General features: G+C 40.4%; 2 long non-coding RNA genes across 2 annotated transcripts; both read left to right on the forward strand.

Annotated features, from left to right (window-relative positions):
* The first annotated feature begins 589 nt into the window (after nt 1-589).
* On the forward strand, nt 590-10,692 carry LOC117208317. Its single transcript, XR_004487668.1, has 2 exons — nt 590-8,537; nt 8,858-10,692. It is a non-coding gene; the product is annotated as an uncharacterized LOC117208317 (long non-coding RNA).
* A 2,195-nt stretch (nt 10,693-12,887) lies between these two features.
* Nucleotides 12,888-14,715, forward strand: LOC117208318. Its single transcript, XR_004487669.1, has 2 exons — nt 12,888-13,851; nt 13,921-14,715. It is a non-coding gene; the product is annotated as an uncharacterized LOC117208318 (long non-coding RNA).
* The last annotated feature ends 6,304 nt before the right edge of the window (nt 14,716-21,019 follow it).

The following is a 21,019-nucleotide window of genomic DNA, read 5'->3' on the forward strand; positions in this document are numbered from 1 at the left end:
GAGAGCAATGAAGGCGCCTCGACACGTTATACGCTATTGACAATACACGGCCATGTTGTGCGTTCACTTTCTTCGACTAACTTCTTCTCCGTTTAACCTAATCGACCGCCGACCGCTGTCGCTTTCTCACTCTTTCTCTCTCTCTCCCTCTCTCTCTCTCTCTCTGTCTATCTCCGGATAGGTGATCGACGCTCGGTGTCGTATGGCGATCCGTAATTTTAATTATGTAATATATCGAATCGCTAACGAAAGCGAGCACGTCGATTCGTACGAGACTATTAGGAGAATTGGGAAAAGCTGTGTGTTGTACACATTCCTCGAGAGAGTGTTGTCGCGGCCTTTCAGTAACAATAGTAACAGATGCGAACGAGAGAAAGAAGAAGGGCAACAATAATAGGAATAATGATAATAACAATAATAATAATGATAATGATAATGGTAACGATAATAATCGTAATGATTAACGGTAAATAATATTAATAACAAATAGCTAATAATAATGATGATGATGATTGAATAATACTAATAATTATACTATTGTTAATGATATAACGTACATATGTTAATAAATGAATAGTAATAATAATAATAATAATAATAATAATAATAATAACAATAATAATAGTTATAATGATAATGATAAGATAATGATAATCGCTTTGTGTGCGGGCGTTACGATCGAATCGTCAACATTATCGCGCCACTAAGGGTCTCCCGTGGAACTGATACGGTCTTTAAATAACTGCCAAATAAAAAACAAGAAAACTCGATACAGGGGCGTCCAACCTCTTTACAGGTAGAAACGTAAGCTGTATTTCGCGTAGGATTGTAAATGTTACGAACTATAAATATGTATATGAACTACACGTGTTGTTACATGTTTTAAGAAGACGGAGCTTTCAAAAAGAAACATGAAAATCAGACAGGATACTACTCATCGTATTGCGTTTAATAGCAATTCTAAATATCGATGCCGTAATTAATTCGATCATGTGTTAACGAACAAATTTGCCTTCTAAAATAACTTAATGGAGAATAACTTAATGGTCGAATAGAATAAAATTCGATGGAAATCGTGGAGGAAGCAAAGTATAGAGGACAAAACTGCCAAGTTGGACAGCCCCTGTTTTCCGTACAGACACGAATCCGAATTCTTGAAAGATCTTCGATATGTCCGCGACAAAGGGTTCCGCATCGAGCTATGACTAAGATCTGACAGAGATACGTCATTGATCGCGTAATCGATCACCCGATTACCCTGCTATCGATTTGCGTTCTCCGATCATACGGAAGTTCTCAATGACTGTACTCTGGCCACTCGAAAACTGTTCCTCGAGAAACGTTCTTGTTCAAATTGTTTGCTTACGCTCTTCCTATGTTGGCTAATATTACTTTCCCTGTTAGCTACCTCGTTCCATGTTAGCTAACATTCGCGTCAAAAGCTACATTCGCTAGCTTTCGATTATAATCAGAGAAGTTAATGTTGCAACTTTCGGCACGGTGATAGCAAAATACTTTTCCTTCCGAAAGTGAAGACCTTTTCATTCGTTGTTTCTATTATTTACTTTTAACTCTAATTTAACTCCAATTTCCTAAAACTAAGGAAAAATCCAATCGGTTCTCGTATTTTGTATCCCAAGCAAGGCTTGGTAAAGTGTGATTCTATCGCTTGTTAAATTACAAATCAATGAGTAGCTTTTGACTCGTATTCCCAGGAATTCGAAATCTCTAATTACGTTCTCGAATTCAACGCGTTACGAACGTACAATCCGGGGGAAAATGAAAAAAAAAAGACAGCCATCTTCGTCAATCGTTACCGCAACGTGCGACAAAGCAGAAGTTGCGCTGGGTGTCTCTCGTGGCTCGGAACAATGGGTTGTGCGAACAGACATTTGTCGGTCTGGTGCGTAATCCTAGTGAAAGCTCGACGAAACGTAGGAATTCGATGTCGCGGTGGGTGTACGCGCTTTTCTACGCGCGGATCCCTCGTTATTGAATGGCGGGAACTTCAGTTTAAAAGCAATGGCTGGATTTCACGGTGTATCGTCCAATACAAAGACCGAAACTCGACCTATTGAATTTATTTAAAATACGTTGCCTGCTATCAACGGGATAAGTACGTTACTGTAGGTATACTATCTTAAACTGCGGGAAAACAGTTATATTGAATAACGCTAACCGGAACACACGTACTCGAATTCAAGCATCTTCGCCAATTTGATGAACGAGACTTTAAAATTGCTGCAACACCTAACTGAACGTACGAATAACACACCGACAACGCGCATTGATACCGGACACGTTAATCGCTTCGTACTCGAGCGAATTTTCAAATTAACATAAATTACGTGGTCTTGAGATATATTTCAGCCCTTTTGCATATTATTAAAACGGAATTAACGAAGGAAGATGGACGATATATCTATATATATATATATATATATCTCGATGATATTTCTACTATGCAAAGTTTCTACATTTTAGCCACGCATTCGTGTATTTAATATTTAATTAATATCTAATATTTAATACATAACAAAACGTAACACGTTGTAAACGGATACGTTTAATATTCTGACGAGATTCGGCGCGTATCTGCACGGAACAGGAATATCGCGTTAATCGTGTTAATCCCTTTTTACTCTATGGGTAATTATAATTACCCATCTTATCGTTATAATTCTAATTACCAATCTCGTCGTAAGTAATGTGCACAGGAGAATTAAATTAGGACCGTGAAACTGATATCGAGAAACATATTAGGTTACGACTAATTTTGTCACTTTTCAAGGAGAATTCGAATGTTTTAGGAGGATATCGTGTATAAGATTGGACAGATTAATGGAAAAGGCGATAAGAAAAGATTATAGGAGGTACGGCAATTGCACTCCTCGTATCGTACAACGAATGTAAAGTTAACAATATTCACACGAAACATACGCAAGAAATAATAATAATCGTAAATACAGAATCGTTTTCCGCAACTGCGTCGATTACGTTAACGGGACGAAAAAAAAAAGGATCGATCAGAGGTTGAGAAATAAAACAACAGAATGCAGAAGTACAGTCATTGATCTTCGTATCGCACAAAGAAACCGCCAAGTCCTTTGCTTAAAACTATCGAAGCCCACTCTATTTTTCCAGTAGCGAGGCTGTACGGAATGAAAGAGTATCGATTAATCGTTGAAACGACGCGAAGAAAAAGAAAACATAATAATACTGAATAAACTTCGAGGTGTTCTGATGAAATACTCAAATAATTCTGTACATAGAAACATGATTGCGTGGCGTGGGACTCAATGCGACGTAAATAGGCATCTCGAACAGTGTCAGTAATAGTAATCGTAAGGATAAATATAAGTAAGAATTTAATCTAAAATTTAATATAACGTCATGTAATTAAAGAAATGAGAAACAATGAAAACCAAGAAACTTCCAAGATGCGAATACAGTGTCAACGTAAAAGTAATCTCGCGATAAATTTAATAAAACGTATAAAACGGATCGTTGGTAATCTTCCTTAGGAAGATGCGTTCGAAAAATCGACTCCTAGTTCGATCGTTGTAAATGGAAGAAAAAAGAGACAGCAAAAGGAAGCTACGTATCGTCATACGAGGGAAAGAGTAAAATTTTCCAAAATATCGTCTCGAATAATTTCTTTCCGTCGAAACTGTTCGTAGTCACCGACAATCATTTCAGGCGAAGTAAAACGCGCGCGCGATTTATATTTATAGGACGAAGCGAAAGAAATTATTATAGTTTCTTCCTATTTCTTTTTTTTTTTTTTTTTTTTTTTTTTTTTGAAAAACCAAAATGTCTAGAAACGTGTGACGAGAGACTGGAAAACAGTTTCGAGAACAACGAAAATACGTATTGAACGTTTAATAAAACGCAAACACAAATCGAATCGAACAGGAGAGGATTTGAACGACGATTTTACCGATTCCAGGGGAATGTTTCGGCCGATAAACGTGCTCCGATCTACGACCTGGTGTAATTTTCTAATTCGTAGTTTCGTTTGCCCCAAACAAGTACACATATACGCGAATAGCCGCGATATCGGTCTGAAATCGTTTCGAAATTGGCAACGATCGCTCGTTATTCCAACGATTTGTATGGAGATCGTCGATCGCCGCTCGGAAAGTTTGTTTCGAAAGCGAACTCGATCGGAGCATCGGCAGCACACGGTTGCAATTAAAAAAGAAACGCAGACCACGTGAAAATATTAAGATAGAAGAAAGAGGAGAAATAATCGGCGTGGAGGAAAAACGCGGTGCTGGCATCGTAAAATCTAGCGAACAATTTATCCTAATCGTATTTAACAGACAGATTTTATATTAAAGAAGAAGGAACACGGCGTAGAAGAGGCATTTTTAACACGAATGCTCGTTAAGTCAGCCTAGCTAGTATCAGCTAAGAAATTTCCCACGGTACTTGTAATATCATTTAAGGGATCGAACACGCGTTAGATTTCGTCTCGAAGGATAAACGATAGCGTGTATCGAGTTGTAAAAAATAAAAGGACGAATATAAAGTCCGTGTAACGAATAAGAATTAACGATATTCGCATTCGGTAATAGTTTCATCGGTATGCGAAAGCGTTATCATTTTTTGCCAGAGAAACGTCATCGTTAATGTCGTCATTACAACTACTACTATTACCACTATTATCACTAACTTACGATACTATTAACGCTACTAACGCTATGAAACGTTATTATTATTGTTATTATTATTGTTGTTATTATTTTATCATGTTTCTTCTTATCGTCAAAATCATCATTATTATTATATATATCATCGTCATCATCGCCATCATCGTTACTACTATTACCAACAGTATTATCGTAACAAGGAAAGGGAAACATGATTATGCGAAATGAAAGACGACAAACGGCGACAAGCTTTTTCGTTTCGTTTTCCGTCGATCGAATCGCGACGAACGAAAATGCCAAAATTAGTTGCGTAAATAGTTTAAGCGAGAAAGGACATTTCAAGGAATTTGTTATCGCGTTAAAAAAGAGAAAAAAACCGACATCGTTCCAAACATTAGGCGTTCAGAGAAGAAAAGAACAATGTCGCGTATTTGAAAAAATGCGCCTTTGCGTTATGGCGAATACTTTGCTCTTGCGTTAAACTAGAAAAAAAAATGAAAAGAATAAGTGACATTCATGGAACGAATAATACTATAGGTAAATTTTCCGAAAAATCGCAACTCGATCTTTGATTACGCACGTGCGTGTACTCGAACGATTTTTCACGTTTCGCCGATCGACGTATCGAAATATCGCTCGAAGCTTGGCCAACGATAACTCTTCTTCGAGTCGAACGTAGCATATATCGTCGCGTGAAAGAAGAGCAAAATCTCTCTGCCGTAGGATCTGTACGCTAAAAGAAGCAGAGTAGACGTCTGCAAGGACAACGGGCAAAAAACGCGCAATTTTCTCGAGTCTCTTTCCGATAGGACGGCTAGATTTCTTGTCTGTGCTTCGAAGAAAAAAAGGGAACGCGAACGAGTAGTCGATTCGTTTGATCGAGCATCGATCTCGCTGGAGATCGGATCGATCGAAACTTGTATCGTGTAAATAACTTCTGTGATAAGAATTGATTATTAAATCGTAGCCGAACGCGAAACCCCTTGAGATGAACGTTGCGTCGGTAGCTGCGCCATCCGATCGGTCCGCGTCTCTGAAAACTTAACCCGATCTTTGCAACGTCTCCGTGAGTCTATCTCGTCTTGTCGAGAATCACGCACATACGTAGTTAGAAGCGTAAGAGAATCGGCGATCGCCGCGTTCAGGCTGTCGGATCGTTCTCGCGTAAATAATTCGTGGATCGAATTATCGAGACGAATCGTCGAGCAAACGAGTTATTTTTTTACGATTTCTTTCGCAGCGATTAAATCGAATCACACGTTTCGTGGCATCGTACGCTTCGAAATCATAGGAACAACACGCGCATCGGTTGTTACCGATCGCTCGTCGATAATTTGAGAAAAGTCAGCCGGTCGGAATGAAAATCGCGGCAACGACTCGTCGATGAAATGAAAGTGTTAGGCGACTTCGACCGCGTCGATTTCGTTTCACTCTAACGAACCAGCCCTCCAGTGCTTCCTTTTGTTCTACCGTTCGAGGCCGTTCGATTTGTTTGATTCCATTTTGCGGATTCCCGTTCGACCGTCACGAGTCTTCGAACACGTATGAAACGTATTTGGTTCGCGCGATTCCGATACGTCGAGTCGTTTGGCCCGGAAAACATAATGCGAAATGGCACCGTTTGATCCGATTTAGACCCATTCAAGCCATAATTCAACTATGATTAACGAATGAATTCGATAGTCCGACCGGTGCGCGCAGTCAACCGTATTTCCAGTCGGCTGGCCGGCTGATCAAAATCATCCGCGTCTGCTGTCGGATGAAACCGCGTTTAAAACACGTCCCATCTCTTCTTTACGCAAGCTCTCCACTTTTGTTTTTTCTACATTTTTTCTACGCCGATCAATGGACATACTTTTACGGACATGACCAAAGAAACGCAAGTGAAACAGAAATTCGTTTTATCTCGTACAAATTATAACGTGTACCCTACTTTGGATATTTCATATATTTTTATATATTGTACGTATTCTGTCCGTTTCTCCATCTTTCTAACTTTCTAAGATCACCGATCCACGGACTCGTTGGTAAAACTAAAGCGGCCGTTCGCACCGTTTTAAACCGGACACAGGATCATCAAAATTGTAGGGTTAGAGGTAGACGTTGCACCACGCCGGCGATCGTAAATGTTTTACGAGTACTTTGGTCGATATTGAATTATTTGTAAAAACAAGCTAGAAGTATAAAAAAGGAATTCCAAGCACGAGCATAATGCCGTAGGTTATTTGATAGTTTGTTGTTATCCTTTGAATACGATTTAGAAAAATTGACTATTGGTAAACCGACGCGTTGATTCCTTACGGACTTCGGTTAACGAAAAGTAATACCGTAAATAGGATAAGCAGAAAATTTGATTTCTCGCTACATTCGAAAAACTACTGCATTTTTCTACCGTTAAATTTAGAACGACGAGACGAACGAGCGGTACAGATCGTGAGAACAATGGTTTCGCGTTACGTGGCAGAATCTAACGCGTCTTCGTTCGTGGCTAAACGTTGTCAATTACGAACAGGTATGCTCGACGAACGAAGGCGGGCCTGATAGCGGAAACAGCGAGGCTTAACGTGGAAATTGCCAATCGTCGTCTAATTTACCGGCTTGCAGCCAATTTCGAGTCGATACCGAAGATGCAGAGCGTGAACCTTTCGTCGCTGCACGTGTTTGGAACACCGTCGACAATCGAGGAAACCTTCGTTCCAGTTCCTACCAGTAATTCGGTGATAGGTGAAAGAGCGAGCGAAGACGAAACGGGAAGAACAGGATAATTCCATCTTTGTTAATTTTCCTTTGCATCGTTCAGCGACTAAAGGATTATTTCAACGTCATACGGTTGGAAACTATTCTCTCGTATTCGCTTCTGAAAACGTTCTTAACGAGATTTTCGTATCTTTCAAAGTGTCAGAGATTCCGAAATATTTTCTTCGAAATGTGTCATTCTACGTATATTCCCGCGATGTCTTTCTAACGATAAAATCGACTTTGAGATCAAGGGCGGCGATTGGAAGCAGTGACAAAGATTGGATCGTTTCCAAATTATAATCTTCTTTTCTATCGATCGATCGCACTTGTCGTTGCGACGATTGCTAAAAATCGCTATTTTTGACGATTCGTAAATTCATCGCGCTTTGTCGCGTAATTTTACGAAGCGGGAAAACAATTGCAAACACCGCGAAAACTGGCGAACGACTTTCGCCGATGTACGATCGATTTTTCCATCGCTGTCGAACGCTAGAAAAATTCTCACAGCGGATTTTATCATTCCCCGTGCTTCGCTGCGCTGCTTTCGGTTAGCCTCGGGAAGACGTGGATGCGTTTGGATCTCGGATGGCGTGGCGATTAGCGTGCAAGAATCAGAGCGCGTGGTCGTTAAAGTACTTGTTACACGTTTAAGCGATTTCGTTTCAAGCGGACGCAAACACAAAAGAAAAAAGAAAGAAGAAAGAGTTATTGTAAAGCGCATCGTATTAATAACAAACATGCATATACATATACGCATGCTTCGGCCCCGCGAATATACATAAACGTATAAATATAGACGCGAGCGCGTATGAATAGATCCATGTATATTCATCACGTATAAATATATAAATAGGCGTGTGCTTAGGAGACAACGTTATATAAATACCAACTCTATGAACGACGTATAGTTAACTAAGAAAAATATACGTACGTTACATACACGCATACATACACACGCGTGCGTACACTTAGCGAGAATGAAAAATTATACAGGATACCGTGTAAAAGATGTCCGGAACGTTACGGAACGCTACGGAACGCTCGATGAAACTCGTAACGTTGAACTATACATATATCAAACACGGTTGATAGCGCGAAGCATTGATAGAAAGAAGAATTGTAATACTTTTAAGGGAATTTATTGTACAGGGTGGTTGGTAACAGGTGGTACAAGCGGAAAGGGGGTGATTGTACGCGAAAAAGGAAGTCGAAAATATAGGATAAAACTTCTTTTTTAATTTTTTTTTTTTTAATTCTTCCATCTAGACAACGATCTATAGTGAGATCCGTTATAACGAGACGTAATAAAGTGCACGAGTACCGAGCGAAAATTCAAAGTCGATTTTCTCGAAAACAAAGCCTCAAACGAAACATTTGTATTGCATATTTTCGACTTCTTTTTTCGCGTAGAACCACCCCCTTTCCGCTTGTGCCACCAGTTACCAACCACCCTGTATACATAGATATATATATATAAATATATTATAACGAACTAAATACAAAGGAATTGAATTAGGTTACACGGGCAACCAAGTAGTCTGTTCCCATATTCGTCTCTGTTCCTATTTCTCTGCAACGTACTCGCCCCGGTGTACGACGGGGACATTGATTTTGTATCGTTCTTCGTCGTCGTCTCTCGATCGCAAAACGGAGAAATATCGCGAGACACGTTAATTAACGCGAACTTTCTGTGATCGGTGTTACCGTGACGTGGACCGCGTATCTTCGGCCATCGACTCGCTGGGATTATTTTTAATTTCGCAGCTGGAACGTTCCGCCGCGGCCGTTTCGTTCGATCGATCGTCGAACGTTCGTCGCGATCGTCGCTGCCCGTTACGGATAAGCCAGCCAGTCCCCGGCAGGACACGTTTGTTTACATTTATACGAATACCACGTATGTATTATTATTACGAAATAGGCATATCGCGGGAATGCGACGAAATCGAAGGAACTCAGCCGCTCGACGTTTAACGAGAACCGGAGCGGAGGATCTGTTTCTCTGGCATTTCGATCGCCGATTCGTTAGGCCGTAAAACGAAAAAGGGGAAAGAAGGTGAACGAAGCTGGGTCGTAAGCATAAATCGAGATCGTCGTTTTCTAATAGACGAGAAGAGAATCGCGCCCTTTTCCCTCGTTTTTACGCCCGTCTCTATCTATCTATCTCTCTCTCTCTCTCTCTCTCTCTCTCTCTCTCTGTTACCCTGTGAACCAGCTTCGTCCGCCTTCTTTCTCTTTGCAGGAACACGCTCGCGAGCCAACGTAAACTCGCGCAGATAAATAAAACGAAAGGAGAACGAGAGCGAGGAAAAATATAGAAGGCAACGCGAGATCCGAGTTCGCGCGATTTATCCACATACCGATCATCGTCATGTCATTCGAAACGACGCACAATGACGAGTAATCGTTACGATTCGAGAATTTAAGGGAAGACAAAACAAAGGAATAGGGGAAATAGCATCTGGTGCATCTATCGACCATTATATATATATAAATAAATACATCTGTACGTACAAGAATACACGCGTGGAGCATAGGTGAGAAAAGGCCGCAATCGCGAAGCGAAACCGAGTGAAATGGTAGGTCAAATAATAATTACTAGACCGGTGGAAAGCTACGTTTCGTTCGATCGCGGGAATCGCGTCGGAATCTGTTTTTCTTTCCTTTCTTTTTTTTTTTTTTTTTTTTCGTTTCTTTACTTTCTACACGCTGCGAACCGTTGCGAGATCTCGCCAAAGATAAATACAGATAATCGCGGCAACGATTACGCTGCTACTCGTTTCCCCGCGGATTTCTCTCACTTTTGTACCGATTCAGCGCCTGTTTCACGGATGTGACGCGAAACGGGATCGAAACGCAACCGAAGTTTTCTGCAGGGTAACGCGGTATTTGTTATTTGAAACGCTGTTCAGCTCTCTCGTAGACTAGCCGTCGAATCGATTCACACACATAGGCGTTTAAACGTGGTTTTAGATATTACTACGGATACCTATTAAATGAAATATCGCTCGTTCGGGCAGCTCGTGCAGTCTGCGCGAAAAGAGAAACAAGAAAAAATGGGAAATCCAAGGGGATACGCGATAAAAATAAATAAAGTAAAATATTGATAAAATAAGAGGTAAGAAAAAAAAAATAATAAAAAATGAAGCCGCGCGGTATGCTCAAAACGTAGAGGAAAGTTTTATCTCTGTACATGCGCTTAAGAGAATCCTTACCTAGAAAATATATTACGATTATTACGATGTTAAAAAAAAGAGAAAAAAAAAGGAAAAAGAGAAGGGAAAAAGATACGATGAGAAGGGGGGGAAAAAAAATAGAGAAGATGTAACGAAATTGCGACGTTCGATGCGGTGCGAACGAATCACGACTCGTCGTGTTTTAGGATTAAGCTGTACCAAGGAAACGAAAATAACACGAGGGCTGAGTCAGGATATTCGATGAGGATCGCGTTCGCATGGCACAATAATATCCATTTATAAGTTTACGCGGAAATCGCATGACAATGTAAAATAAAGAAATAAATATTAAAAAAAACAGTGTGCAGATAATTTAATGCTTCGATAACGCCGGTAATACTGCGAGGTTACCGCTTAGCGATTCTTTCCTCTTTTTTACGATCTACGTGCTTTTCACGCGTTCTTTCGCTTCCGTTGAACTTTCCAGAGAAAGATCAAAATTCTCTACGTTTGTCAACGGGTAACGTATCCGTCGATGATTAGCGAGAATTTTCGCACGATTCTATTTCCTTGTACGAATTAAGGTAAGCTAAAAAAAAAAAAAAACCCGAGATAAGACCGTTGAAATTCGCAAGGCAGACAGATTCGTAAGACGAAATTTTTCTCCAGCGCAGAAGCTGCAATTTCGAATTTTCGACTCGAGATATTTTGTGCTACGCGAATCGACGTTCGAGTATAAAGTTGAGACGAAGCAAGGAACGAAAAAGAAATATATATATATATGTATATGTAGGTATATCGGAAACGTCCTATCAGCTGCGTTTTTTTTCCGCCCGAACAGGACGAGAAGGAACGACGGCGGGACGTAAACGCGACAAAACAGGAGCAAATATCCGAATACGTACGTGCAGCGATAAAATAAACATCCGTATTATCTTCCGAACTAAATATATACAATAATACGAAGAATTTAAGAATACCGTTAACGATTAACGATTAACGATACGTATTAAATAGAAAGGGGAAAAAAGAGAAAATAAGCCGATCAAGAGGCGCGCAGGATCGATTCGCCGGACCTTGTTTGCGCTCGTTCTGCGAAAATTTGATTCCATGAAACGTTAATTTTATCGGTCGCGTTATTTACTCGTTTCGTATAAATTTTCTACCGCCGATCGTAATTCTCGAATGGAAGTTACAAATGCAACGATTAAAAATCATTCGATCGAATTCGTTCTTTTTACGAACGATATTATGTAGAAAATTAATAAAAATCTAATCTAAGTCGTGTAAAAATTCCTGAAAGAAAATTAGTAACCATTAAAAGTTCTACGTTAGACCTTTCGAGATACCGTGTATCGTGGATGGGTCGCTTCTTTCCGAATTAAAGTAATCTCCATCAGCGTTTCTATTCGTTTCTAACGTAAAACGAGATTCGTTGATTCGTGGTCGTTGAAACGGAAGATTATAATCTGGAACTTCGCAACGATCGATCCTGCGCACGAAACGTTCGGCTCGCGTACTCCTAATTTGTATTCGAATTTTACACAACTTTATTCGATGAATATTTACCGTATTCTTTACGAAAGCTTTTATTCTATAATCTGTACACGATTTAATTACGGCCGGGCCACGACGCGACGGCCCGATGGCGTCGGGGCGCGGCTGTGCGCCTCGAACACAATTATCGACGATAAAATATATGTATACATATATACATACATATGATATATTTTGTGCTAGACTCATTTCCACCGTACAATGACGAAGGCAGTCAATATCGTTTGCGAGGGTAGCTCGTCGGATAGTCGGATATCGACAGGCGTCCATGCTTTGGTAAAATATTATTTCGTCGCGCATTTGCGTGTAAATTGTCAACGATCGGCCGCAGGCCGTATAAAAAATGAGTATCCGATTCTGTTGCCACGTTTCATCGTTGCGCAGCTTGTTTCCGAATGCTTTCAAATTTATTCCACTTTGTATCAACTACCGCAAACCTGATTGTATCATATACGGTTCAATCGGAAAAAAGAAGTACAGCTTTCGAATCTAAGATGAAGAAAATGGAAGAACGAAGCTTCCTTTCTCTACGCGTTTCCTACAAACACTTCGACTGCCACGCCGAAATCGCTTGTTTCGCTCAGGACGCCACAGTATTTTAACACAGTACACCGTTAAATGCAAGATTTGTTCTTATTTTTTTTTTTTTATTGATGTTCTAATAAAAATGTTTAATCGTTCAATGGGACACTTTTTATTTCAAAGTATCTTCTATTTATCGGTTATATTCGAAATGCCCTAACTGTCAATTTTCGTTCAATGTTTACAATTGTAAGACGTCGAGCGCTCCGGTCACCGTGGCGGTCAAAGTGATCAACGAATACGCGAAACGCGAACCTTAGCGACGAAATTATCGTTACAAAGGATACTACGTTTTCTATGCTTGAAATTCCATCGATTCGAACTTATCGATCGTAGGATAAATTCGAGATGCTTCGGGAACGAGCGACGGCCGATAATTACTTTGTATAGCTAGCAAAAAGGGTCGCTGGTACACGATCGTGTGGTACGAGAATTCTGCGTCCAGATGTATAGCTCGTAACTTTAAAGCCTGTGTATATAGCACGAACTGCCGCCAAGGGAAGTGAAGTCTCCTAATATCGCATCGCCTACAATATTAACACTTGCGTGACCGCTCGCCTACGGACGCGAAATTTCGCCAGTGGCAATTTCCCATGAGTTTCTAGTTAAGCGACCGTTCGACCGCGTTACGTCGATTTAACTAGCGAAAATAACTTCGATCGAGAGGAAATACAGAGATTGTCGCTTACTCGTGTCTTTTCTTCTCCATAGACGATTCGATGAGAGTATATTTTACTAGCTACTCCGACCATGAAGCTATCGCGTAAAATGCCGAGTATAACGTTTCATTTAAATCACAGTTATCGCTGCTGCTTAACGCATCGTCGAACGATCGGCGGAATATTCACGTTGGACGCGTACACGTCGATTGAAATTCTCGTGGTAGTGTCGTTGGTTACGCGAAACGAACAAAATTACGGTGTCTCCATCTTCATTCAACTAGGAGAATATGCGATAACACGCGCTCGTTTTTACGCCAGACGAATCGGGCGACGATGCGTTGACGATCGGCGATTCTCTTCGCGAAAATCGCTAGCGGTCACGAAAGCGTGGATGTCGCGTGTGCGATTACTTTCGTTGTAAATACGTCTAAAATCAGCGCAGACGATGTAATTCGTGTTTGTCGTTATCGAAGAGCGTATTCTGTATGAATTTTATAACGAACGACAGAACGAGATATACTATATATACTATATATATATCCTTCTTCCTAGAGTTACGTAAATTACGCGTGATACCTAACCAATCGAAGAGATCCGAATGGTCGAGAAAGATGGAAAGAAACGAAAAGGGAATCGTTCAAACGAAACGATCGTCGACTGTGATCGACCCATCCTCGGTCGATTATCTGTAAACACGATTCCGCAAACCTGCCTCGGATCGTTGAACGTAGCGCGTCATTTTTTCCGATGCTTTCGCTGTACGATGAATTCCGTAAGAGCGCGTGTAGCTTATACATCGTACGAATAGAACGCGTCGTTCGATTGCGTTGCAAGGACGATCTTATTTATAATACTTTGTATGTAGGACATCAGGTGGAACGTGCGCCATTAAATTGCAACCAAGTTATTGGATTACTTTATGCATAATCGAAGCGGGCGCATTGCCTTTGAGCATTCACTTTGAAGGACTAATTGTAATATCGATCGTCGCGAATTAATAAACTGCGCTGCGGCGAAATAATTCGATAGTAGGACGCCGCGCGCGCACGCTTAGGCGTTAGACGTGCGTAGCGCGCGTGGCGAAAACACGAAACATTTGTTCATTCTGTCGCCCGTTTTTTAGAACAGACGACACACACCACGTCCTCGCAATTCCTCCGAATCGTGTAGCGTGTAACGTTTTTCTACGATTTTATTTTCACCGTGTCGCGTCGCAGACATCCTTTGTATATCGAGCTGATTTTTCTGTACATAAAAAACGACAACAACAATAACAGCAGGAACAACAACACGTGCGTCACACAGTTGTGTTAAACGAGAGAAATAAAATGTCTTATTGAAGTTCGATCGATCGAATTCATCCCTCGATCTCAACGCCTGAACCACCTCAACCTACCGAAATGAAATTCCAATTCCGATGTTTCACCGTGTGCTTTGCTTTAATATCGTTGAACAACGTAACGGTAAAGTTTATTGAGTGACTTGAAAATTAAGGACAAGTATTTATTTGTATTAACCGTAATAACGCATTCTTACAACTAAAATACGAATGCAATTTACATTTGTCGTTCTTACGTCGTCTCTTTTAACGTTAAAATCAAAGTATTAAAAATCAATATTACACGTTCGAGCAAATTCGATACTGCCATCTTGTAACAAGCCGTTGAACTAAGACTACGTATTATCGGCGCACGTTATCACGTAGACAAGATCGATAAAAATTCCTGTTAAAGTTACATCAAAATTATTCATACCTAAGATATCGATAATTATCTATTTGATAAACGTGAATAAAAATTCACAAAATTTCGATAAATGAGTTAACGATAAAGTTAGAAGAAAATACAAAACGAAAGGAATAAACTTCAAGATTATACGATTATTGACTCGGCGAAGCGTTGTATCATCCGCGTAATCGTACAAAATATAAAGATACGATAATACGACAAACGTTTCTATATTCTTTGCAACCATGTACGCACATATATGGCTCTGTTGAAATATTCTCCGGACGCAACGTACGTATGTACCAACGAATTAGCCAACTTGCGCTATACTGCAGCGCGATCTAGCGTAGGTACACGTACCAACTAACAACACAGCGATCTAAGCATACGCGTAGCAGCGAAATTTGAAAATATGTGCACGCGTTGTTCGATCGCGTATCTTAAATATCGAAAATATAGGTTGAAATGACCAGTGATGATTTTCCTATCACATATATCGCATATCGGAGCGACATTTATTTCCAAGAGTGCATAACTAAGTTCATTTTATGCTATTCATTTTTCTCCATTTTTATTGCTTCAACACAAACTTATTTATTCTTTGCCTGTTCTAACAATACCGCGTTTTCATCGTTTTACTTGAAAAACAAAGGCGTTAAGTGCGGTTCTTGAAGCGTTGCTGTAAAATATTTTGAAAAATACTTTTTTGTTTATCCTAGCGAGAGTAAAATTGAAACATAAAAATTCGTAGGTATGGTTAATGGGTGTTATCGTTTAAGTCCGAATTTTAAACTCAAGCTTCGAACAAACGAAATCTCCTCTGCGTTAAAATAAATACTTTTTTTTTATTCTCGTTTCATAACTGCCGCGATACGGCAACTGTCGCTATATGGATAACGCGAAACGCAGGTTTTCTGGCGGGCTTTTCGAATTTGGAAACTGATATCGTTACTGTTGCGCTAATGGATGTAATTTTATTTATATCGGAACGGTAACGTTAAACCAGGCGGCATTCAGTGGGATAAGATTGACATATAATTATTGTCCCAGCCATATTCTACTTTCTACGGTGCACACGTATGATATGAATTGTGATATGATACGAATCGCGTAATAATTTATATGTCCCATATACAGAAGCAAAGCAACATCGACAAACATAATAGAATAATTTTTCACGTCTCCGAAGAAATCTATTTTCCAAGTAGCGGGTTTCATGCAATCGGATCGTACGTACCTCGTAACGTGAAATACAAAATACAGCAAAATTTGCTGAAATTTTGCTTTCCAATAAATGTATATATACGATAAATTGCCATAAATGTGTAAACACCTACGATCTAATTATAATCATTACTTGTCCTTAAATTATAAATTAAAGTAGAAAAATTACAGTCGTTCTATAGGTTGCGAATACTTGTTTTCAGATGGATTTCGGTTTACCAGGAAAACTCTACTTACAAATAATCGATTACAGCGTCAAATTTGCCCCATTGATAACTTCCTGGGACGATGCTCTTTAATTACAGGCATTTCTCCCTATACAAAGCTGTTAACGCGCGCAATATTTTTGAATCAACCAGTATGCGGGTAATTGCATCGCCTACGAACGCGTACGCATACTAACGACGAAATTTTCGTCTTTCACGTGGATGAGCAGAGTCAATACGTTAATCCCGATACTCTTTCGCAACTACGTACGATTTATAAAAAAATTGGCGAAACATTTACGCGTTATGATAAAAAGAACCGCCGTGTGTTTTTACAATTGGCAAAAGATCCGTAAAAATGGGATATTCACGAAGGAAATTTATTTTTCACGTTCTACGAAGAAATGGAGGAGCGATGTAATAGTTTCTACGTTTTATATCGAAAAACAAAATTATATATTTAGGAAATGACGACCGGCTGCGCTGCTACCGGCTCGCTCTGATCGATTTCTTCGAAAATGGTAAAGTAAACAGGTATTTTCTAAATATTTCAAAAATCCTAATAAACTCGCAAGAAGATAAATTACAAACACGATAAACAATCGTTTGCGAAGCGTAAAATCGAAGATGGAAAGAGCAGGAGCGTTTCTGATAAGAAGCGAACCATCGTTATAAATAATAAATTCGACGATAATAGCGTCCATAAACGTGCAATCGATAGCAGCGCTCGTTCTTCTATTTTTACGTATGCCATCATCCCCTTTCTTACCTTAAAAATTTCCTTCGTTCCCGATTCGTCGCTCGAACGTCTGCTGGAAATTGTGTCGTCCATCGTTGGAAAATTTAAAACGTAGCGATGAATGTGGACGTAAGAGACGCGATTGTTTCCAGATGCGACAGATAATGTTAATTGGAAAGACACGTGCGCGTTTTCCGGTAAACGCGACAGATTCCATCAACGCGAAAATCCTTGGCAAGAGAGGCTAATTACTAATTAGTAAGACGAATGTAGAAACGCGGAATAATTAACGAGAGCGGGTAGGCACTGCGAATTGTTAACTTCGTGTCGCCCGGTTATAACCAGTTAAATTTCGAAGAAATTCTCCGCTTCGTTCTTGATTACCGTTTAAACACCGGTTTCAATTGCTTCGTTAATCATTCGAACAATTCGGCTCTAATCCGCCAGGCTATTTCTGCACTTCAAACAAATCGAGAGTCGTGGAAATATAATTGTAGAATAATTTTCTATCGCAAAGTATTTGAAAACGATCTGCTAAACGATATCTGGTTTCGTTGGTTGCGTCGTTGTTCCAACGAACCGACGATACGTAGAATATCGAAAGAAAGTTTCATTAAATATCGGATTATCTTGATTGTACGCTGGTAAATGTCAGTGCATTAATGGCCGCGAACAAGTAAAGTAGGTTACATAGATTTGTTACTTTGTGTACCAAGGAAAATCGATAAAAATAGAAAATTACACAGTTCTTTCGGATATCGCGTAATTCTTCCCACGATGTTCGTGGCAATAAAGTGCGCGAGATACGTTACGAGCCGTTTAAGAAAGAAATTACGTAAAAAAAGAAAAAAGAAAATGGTTGCAACGATCGAGTGTATCAGAACGGAAAGAATTTCCATTTTAATCGATAATCGATCGGCAATGATGTATGTTCTTCGGAATCTAAACGTTTCTATTTTTAAGCTAATGTTATTAGCGAAATTTGACGAATCATTGCCAATAAATTCTCTTAGGTAACAATAATTATTCTCTTACGTAACGTACGTTCGGCTAATAAGGCAAGTTCTAGAAGCGAATTTTATAAATTATTGGATAACCGATTTTCCTGTTCCGTGTCAAATTGTAAAATTGTAAAAGCTGCTTGCGTAACGGTCATCCATAATCTACGGCTCGTCGCTTGTCAATTCGCCAATGTTATTAGCTAGTAAATTATCGCGCAAAATAATCCGGATAATTCTAACGAAATTATCGAACGACGTATGTTAAACGCAACGCGATCAAATTTTCTTACGATCTCTCTAAATGCTAAATGTTAAAAGCAGCGCGCCTTTACTTTCTTACGCCTTGCAGAAACGAATGCCGCCTGAATATAAATTTTAAATACCTTGACTCATGGAAGGGAAGATGTTCCGTCAAATCCATTATAAGACGAAGAAGATAAATGGATAACGTCCAAACGCGTTGAAATTCATCGAATGATGCAGCTTCGTACGAACGCGAGAAACGACACGATACAGAAATCGTGGATGGAACAAAAGGAAATGAGGTAGACTGCAACGATTCGCGTTGCACGTTGTATCTGAAATTTCCTTCTCAGGCGAAATTCCCAATGCAATTTCTCGTTGAACCGCGAACACGAACAGCCGAACGTCAGGCGGAAAATCTTGCAATTTTCTATCAGCCACCCTTTATCGGCCATCGAGGAAGCATAACGCGCGACTCGTTGGAACAAAGTCAAAGCCGAGCTCGTTTCACACTGGACTGCGAGAGAAAACGAATCGTTGTATACCCGTACACGTTTCGAACCTTCAAATTTATCGTTATTTATGGAAGTTTATCGCGATATAACGTTCCAATTGAAATTTCTATTCGCCGATAATGTTTACGCGATTCTCGTATGGCCGCGTCCGAAAAATTTCGTCCTACCTCCCTCTATCCACCTGTACGCGCGTAAACGCAAATTTCCGCCCACTCGAACGTTTCCCAGAGATTAGACCGGGCCGTATTTGCTCTCGCGTTTCTCGTCCATCCTTTTCCCTTTAACCCAGTTTATCTATCCGCCATTATCGCTTGCATCCCTCTCCATCAAAGATCCTCCGTATCCCTGTGAAACTATCCGTTGCCTCTTTTTGCTTTTGTCACGATCTATCCTCTGCCCCTTTCCATATCATCGATTCTATCTAACCGTGTGTTCCTTCGTCCCTCTCTTTCTCTCTGTCATCTCGAAATCCCCATGCACGAATACGACTCTCTTCCTCTAACTAGCGGTTTGATCACCTCCGTCGATGCCATTGAAAGCCCTGCAACACGTTATGTCTAAACGCCAGTGAATAAAAGCTCGAAGCCAGCGAAGTGAGTATGTATACGCTTCGTCACTTCTAATTTTAGCACAAAGGGTGCGGCGATTCTGTGTGTACACGTTTTTGCGCGTGAACGTGTGCGCGCGTGCACCGCCTCCTGTTCCATCGTAAAACACGTACACACACCGATAGTTGGAAGACGATTGTGTCCGTCCAAGTTGTGTGTGCCATATCGAAGGGGTAGAATATCTACCTATGGATTTCCACTAGCTCGATGGCGTTCGCCAGGCCATTTTTATAGAGTCCTCTTCGATCACTTTCTCGTTCTTTCTTTTTCTTTTATAGCTCTCTCTCTCTCTCTTTCTTTCTCTCTTTCTCTTTGCCCCGGCTTTGCCTTCTTGCCAACGAGCAGCCTAGACCGGCGGTTCGATCGAAATACGATTTCCGTCTCGCTGCGTATTGGCGGAACGCGGGCACAGTTTAGTTATCAGGACCAAATTGGACTTTGGCGAGATAGGACGAGCCGAAGAGCACCGAAATGCAAGCGACTACCTATTAGCCGGGTTAACGCGGTGTTAAAGCGAACGCGTCAGATATAAAAGCGCCATCGCCAGATCGTTTTTTAATGTATCGCGAAAAGCGAACCGTCCATTGTCTCCGGTAACAAAGCCGAGTTTGCTTAATCCCGATGTCCTTCGTAGTTGCCTGCGAATTTTTTCTTTGAACGCGGCCGTTCCCGTTGCCAAACGTGTAGGTGTCTGGAAAACAAGAATATCGGAATTTTTCGTAAAGAGAAAAACGCGTGATAAAATCCCGTTGGTTTAATTGTTTCGTCGTTAACGTTTTACCTTTCGCGAAACGGAATCGATCGCGTTGGTATTACATCGAAGTTAATTCGTGAATTCCATCCATTGCTTCCGCCAAGAAGAAACATCTTCCTCCGTGAAAAAGCATTCCCCTTAGCTGTCACTGAAACAGCGATCGTAAGATCTCGAACTTCTTCCCCGGAAGCTGCAAATTATTCAGGACGGTAGATTCACTTTGATGCTGGGACGGTTCATTTTGAAGCTCGCTTTGCATTCCTATCGAACAGAAGGTAAGGGTGTTGAATACGTTTGTCGAAATAAGCGTCTGCTTACTCGATTCGCCGTCCCTGACCCAGAATACCTGGAAAGCTTATCAGAGATAAGTAGCTTTTAAAACAATTTCCTTGCCCCCTTCAAACTTGCCATTTCCACAAAGCGTTTAACGTTTAACGTCGGCATCTGTTCAGTAACGATGTTCGGCAAATTACGAAACTTTTATAGCGGTAAGATCAGATGGAAATTTTCTAGATTAGCAAAATATTTAACCAAAAAGTTTCCAAATTTACGATCCTATTATCTACCCACCGTACCGACCATGTACGCTCGTCCTACGTTCTTCTTCGTCCTTATACCGTTTCGGCAGCCACGA

The sequence above is a fragment of the Bombus bifarius genome, unplaced genomic scaffold, assembly GCF_011952205.1.
Source record: "Bombus bifarius isolate JDL3187 unplaced genomic scaffold, Bbif_JDL3187 scf7180000008062, whole genome shotgun sequence".
Lineage (NCBI taxonomy): Eukaryota > Metazoa > Arthropoda > Insecta > Hymenoptera > Apidae > Bombus > Bombus bifarius.